The sequence below is a fragment of the Physeter macrocephalus genome, chromosome 2 (genome assembly GCF_002837175.3).
Source record: "Physeter macrocephalus isolate SW-GA chromosome 2, ASM283717v5, whole genome shotgun sequence".
Taxonomy (NCBI): domain Eukaryota; kingdom Metazoa; phylum Chordata; class Mammalia; order Artiodactyla; family Physeteridae; genus Physeter; species Physeter macrocephalus.
In genome coordinates this window covers 60,502,816-60,511,068 of record NC_041215.1, presented here as the reverse complement: position 1 = coordinate 60,511,068, position 8,253 = coordinate 60,502,816, and the positions used below count along the sequence as shown (strand labels likewise).

Here is an 8,253-nt window from a genome sequence, read left to right as displayed (position 1 = left end):
GCAATGATGAACAACACAATAAATGAAATTAAAAATACTCTAGATGGGATCAATAGCAGAATAACTGAGGCAGAAGCACGGATAAGTGACCTGGAAGATAAAATAGTGAAAATAACTACTGCAGAGCAGAATAAAGAAAAAAAGAATGAAAAGAACTGAGGACAGTCTCAGAGATCTCTGGGACAACATTAAAAGCAAAAGGTCATTATATATTGCTAACGGGATTAATCCAATAAGAGGACATAACATTTGTAAATATTTATGCACCCAACATAGACACACCTAGATATATAAAGCAAATACTAACAGACCTAAAGAGAGAAATAGACAATAATACAATACTAGTAGGGGACTTCAATACCCCACTTTAAATGATGGGTACATCATCCAAAAAGAAAAGCAATAAGAAAACATTAGACTTAAACTGCATGTTAGACCAGACGGACTTAAGAGATATTTATAAAACATTCCACCCAACAGCAGCAATATATACATTCTTCTCAGGCATACATGGAACATTTTCCATGATAGATCCTATGCCAGGCCATAAAACAAGTCAATTTAAAAAGATTGAAATCATATTAAGCATTTTTTCCCAAACAATGATATGAAACTAGAAATCAATTACTAAAACAAAAGTAGAATATTCACAAATATGCGGAGATTAAACAACATGAACAACCAATAGGTCAAAGAAAAAAATCAAAACAGAGATATCAAAAAATGTCTTGAGACAACTGAACATGGAAACACAACATACCAAAAATTATGGGATGCAACAAAAGCAGTTCTAAGAGAGAAGTTCATAACAGTAAAGGCCTACATTAAGAAAAAAGAAAGAGCTAAAATTAAAAACCTAACTTCACCCCTCAAAGAACTAGAAAAAGAAGAATAAACAAAGCCCAAAGATAGTATAAAGAAGCACATAAAAAATCACAGTGGAAATTAATGAAATAGAGGCTGAAAAGACAATAGAAAAGATCAATGAAACTAAGACCTGTTTTTTTGAAAAAACTGACAAACCTTTACCTAGATTCACCACAGTGGGGGAGGGGGAACTAAAATAGATAAAATTAGGAATGAAAGTAGAGACAATACAATTTATATCACAGAAATACAAAAAATCATAGATGAAGTATACACCAACAAAGTGGACAATCTAGAAGAAATGGATACATTCCTAGAAACACACAATCTATCAAGATTGAAATCAGAAAGTAATAATAAAAAATCTGAAAAGACAAATTTCCAGTAAGGAGATTGATTTAGTAACCAAAAACCACTGACAAAGAAAACTCCAGGATCAAAATGCCTTCACTGGTGACTTCTACCAAACATTTAAAGAAGAACTAATACCAAATCTTCTCGAACTCTTCTAAAAAACTGAAGAGGAGGGAATACTTCCAAACTCATTTTATTAGGCCAGCATTACCCTGTCCAAAGCCAGAAAAGGATTCCACAAGAAAAGAAAATTATAGGCCAATATCCCTCATGAACACAGATGAAAAAATCCTCAACAAAATATTAGCAGACCAAATTCAACAGCACATTAAAAGGATCATACAACATGATCAAGTAGGATTTATTCCAGGGATGCAAGGATTGTTTAATATCTGTAAATCAATCAATGTGATATATCACCATAGGCAATGAAGGATAAAAATCATATGAACATCTCAATAGATGCAGAAAAAGTATTTGATGAAACTCAACATCCATTCATCATAAAAAAATCTCAGCAAAGTGGGTATAGAGGGAATACGTCAACATAATAAAGGCCATATATGACAAGCCTACAGCTAACATCATACTAAATGGTGAAGAGCTGAAAGCTTTTCCTCTAAGAAAAGGAACAAGACAAGGATGCCCACTCTTGCCACTTTGATTCAACATAGTACTGGAAGTCCTAGTCAGAGCAATTAGGCAAGAAAAATAAATAAAAGGCATCCAACTGGAGAGGAAGAAGTAAAACTGTCTCTATTTGCAGATAACATGATATTATATACAGAAAACCGTAAAGACTCCACTAAAAACTACTGGAACTAATAAATGATTTCAGTAAAGTTGCAGGATACAAAATCAATATACAAAAATCAGTTGTGTTTCTATACTCTAACAACTATCAGAAAGAGAAATTAAGAAAATTATCCCATTTACAATTGCATCAAAAAGAATAAAATGTCTAGAAATAAATTTAACCAAGGAGATGAAAAATCTGTTTATTTAAAACTGTAAGACATTAATAAAAGAAATTGAAGAAGACACAAATAAATGGAAAGATATCCCATGTTCATAACATTATCAAAATGCCCATATTACTCAAAGCAATCTACAGATTCAATGCAATCCCTAACAAAATTCCAACGGGATTTTTCACAGAAATTGAAAAAAAAAAATCTTAAAGCTTATGGAACCACAAAACACACAAAATAGCTAAAGAAATCTTGAAAAAGAACAAAGCAGGAGGCATCACACTTCCTGATTTCAAATTATGTTATAAAACTATAGTAATCAAAACAGTATGATATTGGCATAAAAACAGACACATAGAGTGTTGTATAAAAGGAGAGAAGATTAGCACTGCCCCTGACAAGAATGGCAGAGCCTCTCAGGCCCGACAATATTCATGTGGTTAAGGCATTACCACCTACTTCATGAACTCTAACCACTGTTTTTGAAGAAACAAAAACACTAATTTGAAAAGATATATGCACAGCAATGTTTATGGCAGCATTATTTACAATAGCCAATATATGGAAGCAACCTAAGTTTGTATCAACAGATGAATAGATAAAGAAGATTATATATATAAACACAAACATATACATACATACAATGGAATATTGCTCAGCCATAAAAAAGAATAAAATTTTGCCATTTGCAACAACATATCCGGACCTAGAGGATATTATGCTTAGTGAACTGTCATACAGAGAAAGACAAATACTGTATGTTCTCACTTATATGTGGAATCAAAAAATAAAACAAATGAACGAATATAACAAAACAGAAACAGACTCACAGATACAGAGAACAAACTAGTGTTTACCACAGGAAAGAGGGGTGGGGGAAGGAGCTAGATAGGGGAAGGGGATTAAGAGGTACAAATTACTAGGTCTAAAATAAGATACAATGATGTAATATACAGCACTGGGAATATAGGAAATATTTTATAACTTTATTGAAGTATAATCTATAAAAATATATCACTATGTTGTACACCTAAAACTAATATAATATTGTAAAAAACTATAGTTGAATTTTAAAAAACAGACACATAGATCAATGGGACAGAATACAGAGCCCAAAAAGAAATCCATATATATACGGTCAATTAATTTTCAACAAAGTAGCCAAGAACATACAATTGGGAAAGAATAATCTCTTCAATAAATGGTGTTGGGAAAACTGGACGGCCACATGTAAAGGAATGTTATTGGATCCTTATCTTACACCATACACAAAATCAACTTAAAATGGATTAAAGACTTGAATATAAGAATTGAAGCCATAAAAATCCTAGAAGAAAACAGAGGTAAATTCCTTGTTATCAGTCCTAGCAATGACTTTTTAGGCTTAGACACCAAAAACAGAGATAATAAAATAAAAAATAAACATATGGGATGACATCAAACTAAAAAACTTCTGCACAACAAAGGAAACCATCAACAAAATGCAAAGGCAACATATGAAATGGGAGAAATATCTGCAAATTATATATCTGGCAAGGGGTTAGTATATAAGGAACTCAGACAACTCAACAGCAGAAAACCCCAAGCAATCTGATTTAAAACATGGGCAGAGGATTTTTTTTTTTTTTTTTTTTTTTTTTTTTTTTTTTTTTGTGGTATGCGGCCCTCCCTCTGCCGTGGCCTCTCCCGTTGCGGAGCACAGGCTCCGGACGCGCAGGCCCAGCGGCCATGGCTCACGGGCCCTGCCGCTCCGCTGCACGTGGGATCCTCCCGGACCGGGGCGCGAACCCGGCCCCCCTGCATCGGCAGGCGGAAGCGCAACCACTGCGCCACCAGGGAAGCCCTGGGCAGAGGATTTGAATAAACATTTTTCCAAATAAGACATGCAAATGGCCAACAGGTACATGAAAAGAGCTCAACATCACTAATCATCCCGGAATGCAAATCAAAACCATAATGAGATATTACCTTATGCTTGTAGGAATAGCTATCATCAAAAAGACAAGAGATAGCAAGTGCTGGTTAGGATGTGGAGAAGTGGAAACCCTTGTGCACTGTTGCTTGGGATGTAACATGATGCAGCCAGTAGGAAACACAGTATAGAGGTTACTCAAAAAGTTAAAAATACCACATGATCTAGCAATCCCACTTCTGGGTATATAGCCAAAGGAAATAAAATCACTATCTCAAAGAGTTTTCTGTTCCCCGCATGTTCATTGCAGTATTATTTACTGTAGTCACAGCATGGAAACAACTATCTATTGATACGTGAATAGATTAAAAAATTGTGGTATATATATGTATACAATGGAATATTATTCAGCCATAATAAGGAAGGAGTTCTGCCATTTGCAACAACATGGATGGACCTTGAGGGTATTATGTTAAATGAAATAAGCTAGAGATAAACAAATATCATATGATCTCACTTATATGTGGAATCTGAAAAATTAAACTCACAGAAAAAGTGAACAAGCTGACGGTTGCCAGAGGCAGGGGGTAGGTGGGAGAAATGTGTGAAGGTACTCAAAAAGTACAAAATCCAGTTATAGGATAAATAAGTTCTGGGGATGTAATATATAGCATGGTGACTATAGTTAGCAATATTGTATTGTATATTTGAAGTTTTCTAAGTTTAGATCTTAAAAGTTCTCATTACAAGAAAAACTTGCAAGGTGTGTGAGGTGATAGACGTTAATTAAACTTATTGGTAATCATTTAGCAATATATATGTATATCAAATAATTATGTTGCACAACTTAAACTAATACATTATGTGATTATATCTCAATAAAACCAGAAAAAATAAATTTTCATTTTATTCTTCTCTGTATTGTCTTTTTAAACTCATGGTCCTTTCTGTCCCCTCTCAGTCCTCCTGCATCAGTTGTCCACTTAAGTTTAGATTTTTCTAGCGAAAAACTGACTGTCCATACCTCATTGTCTTGGTTCTATTACCTGGTGTATCAGTGGATATGTTGGAGTCCCTCAGCTAAAACTGAGTTTCTAGGTGGACCTATGGATTATTCACTCAGTTCTCCAATGAGAACTGGAAACAAGATGGTGTGGCTTATCTCTAGCAGCACTTTTTTTGGTCAAATGAATTTGTTTGCTGCTGGAAAGCATTTGTTCAAGTTGACTATTCCAGAAATTGCTCTGTAACCATGAAATTTTCTACAAAATGAAATAACTTACAGATGACTCAGGTACTCTGTAAAGATGGCTTACTTTGCAGAAAACTGTTAGGATTCACCTAAATGGTTCATTTTACCGCCCATTCTGTGTTTCATGTGACTATGACACTTTGTTTCCCTGAAGAGATGAGAAAATACCAAAAATTAAATTTGAGTGTCAGCTAAGCTAAAATTCATGGGAGTTTCCCCTGGGTGCTCTAGATAGGATGCTTTCCCTATCTCAAGAAATCACAAAGACGGAGGTAGGTTACAATTCACTTAAAGTCAATGAATTATGTAAAATCCTGTAAAGAATAAACAGGAAAGCATCAGTGCCGTTCTACTCCTTGTCTCAAAGTATACTCTCCATTATCTCTGTATTATGCCTTACAGATCATTTTTAACATGTGGTTATTTTATAAATTAAAAATAAAAAATTATTCAAAATAACATTACAGTCAGAACAGTAACATATTCCCTCCCCATATTGTTCCTCTGAAAGACATACGACTTTCTGTATCTGATTGACCTCATTTCTATTGATGCCTTAACAATATGTTTTGTAATCATCTTAATTGTAAATAGAAAGCCATAAGACTTGGAAGCCTATATTAGCAAATAAAAATTTGGAATTCTGTGCTAGAAAAAAAATCTTCCATGTCTTTTTGTTTTTAAAGCCAGAATATTCATGGGCAAAGCCCCTTTGATGCCCTGGTTAGATTTTCCAATAAATATGGGGTCAACCACACCCAGGATAGCTCTTTATCTCTAGATAGGGAGAGTGGCACAAAATTCCATCACCTAACAGGGATGTTATGTTTTCCCATGCCATGAGCTAAAACCTCTGGGAAAGCTGCAATTTTCCTGCTTCCCACTCAATACAAACCAATATGCCTAAGAGACCCTAGGAGACAGTAGAACCTTAAGGTTAAGGTTGTTACTTGAGACTGACTAGAATTTATTAGCCAGATAACTAGCACAGCCAAGGCTTTTGTTCATTGTCTGATTTAATCGTCATGTTAGCAATGAAAACTTTATCATGTAAGTGTTCATAGCATTTACTTCTATTTTATGGTCTCCTGTGAAACTCCATTTTAAATTGCAGGTGACTGCTAATAATTCCAGGAGTAATGTCCATGTGTTTCACACACCTGATCAATCTTAGCATTTGTGAGTTTAACTCTATAAAATATTACTTACTGACCATTGCAACAGACCATACATACTGCTCTGCTGACTTACAGTCCCCGGATCTCTACTATCCACAGACGAAATGGTTCTAATTCCCTGGGATGAAATAACAGTCACATTTTGTTCTCATCCTGCGTCTTCTGGCTAGGTTTAAACAGCTAAAGCTATTGCCTTTGTGTCTTCAGAATCGTTAAGTCTTTATTTCCACTCTGACAGGTCTACCGTCAATGTTGCTGAGAATCAGTCTTCTTCATACGCTTCATTCTCCCTTTGTGAATTTTCAGCTGGAGAAGAGGTTTGATCTAACAAGCGATGCATCGTTTTCTGCTCTGGGTAATTTAACTTCCTCATGGTCTACTGTTATCAAATCTCCTAGGCTGCTATTAAAATCACTCTATGCCAAATGTGTTTTCTTAGTGTTGACATTACAGCTTATGAATTTAAATTTTAGGTCATACAGTGGAATAAGACTTAAGATTAAAATTAGTTTTGTATATACTATTTTCCTGGAGATAAAATTAAACTATAACAATCTAGCATGAAAGTAAAAATGTTTTATTGACTCAGTTATGGATCTAATCTTGAGGCTTAACCTCAAGAATTGACATAAAAATCATTTATTACATATATTGATGTTGTGATAAATGTGCAAAGAGAACTATTTTAAAGCCAGGCTCCCTTAGGAATTTACAGTTTAAAACATTAAAAAAAGACTCTAAAGACATATCAATACTTACAAAATAATACGCATGTGTATAAAATTGCATATAAATGTATGCACAGAAATACATTTTGATTATATTTTCCTTGAATAAAAGTCTTTTATATGTGAATATATATGTATGTATGTTTATAAACATACATACAGAGATGGATTGTCACAATCTTTAAAGTATAGAGTAAATTTCAGTCAATATACATTTGTTGAGTATATTTAAGTAAAACCTTTCAGTCAGACATAGGAACACAATATTTTATATTTAAGACATTTTGACTTTTTAAAAAATATTTTGTCCATTACAAGGATGCAGTCTTTTATGGAAGAAATGTTGTGTTTTAAATAGTTAGTGGCCTAAAGCCACCAGTCCAATTTTGTCCAACACTGTGATTAAAACAAGAGCATCTTTTGAAAATATATATTTATATATACATATATACACATATACATATATGAGTGTGTGTGTATATATAAGTATAAATAAATAAATATTTATATATATGTGTGTATATATATATATATAGAGAGAGAGAGAGAGAGAGAGAGACTGTAGTACCCAACAAAGAAAATTGAGGAAAGGAGTACAAAAACAGCAAGATTTTCTTTTTTAAATGTTTTCAAAGGCCTAATATGAATATTTATATATTTCTTAATTTTTTTCTCCTTCAGATAAAGGAAGTAGCTATTCTGTGAGTTAGAAAGGCAAATTAAATGAAATTAGATAACTGACTGGAAGAATAGTGATAAGGAAACAGACTGTGTCTGAGAAAGACAGGATGTTTGGCTTCTAAAGGCTGAGCAATCCCGCAACACTTTGACACCATGGCCTTAAAGTTTTGACACATTACTAGCTAAGGTTTTTTTTGTTGCAATCTACAATTTAGGATAAGTCAAAAAAAGTTTAAGTAACAATGAGAAAGGTAATGGCATGTGCCTTTAACATGTCTTTCTTTTAAAAATTCCTCTAGAAATGTCATGT

General features: G+C 33.7%; 1 non-coding gene across 1 annotated transcript; it reads left to right on the top strand.

Moving 5' to 3' along the window:
- Window positions 1–2,551: 2,551 nt before the first annotated feature.
- Window positions 2,552–2,677, top strand: LOC112064598 (U6atac minor spliceosomal RNA). The gene has a single exon (XR_002891558.1). It is a non-coding gene; the product is annotated as a U6atac minor spliceosomal RNA (small nuclear RNA).
- The last annotated feature ends 5,576 nt before the right edge of the window (window positions 2,678–8,253 follow it).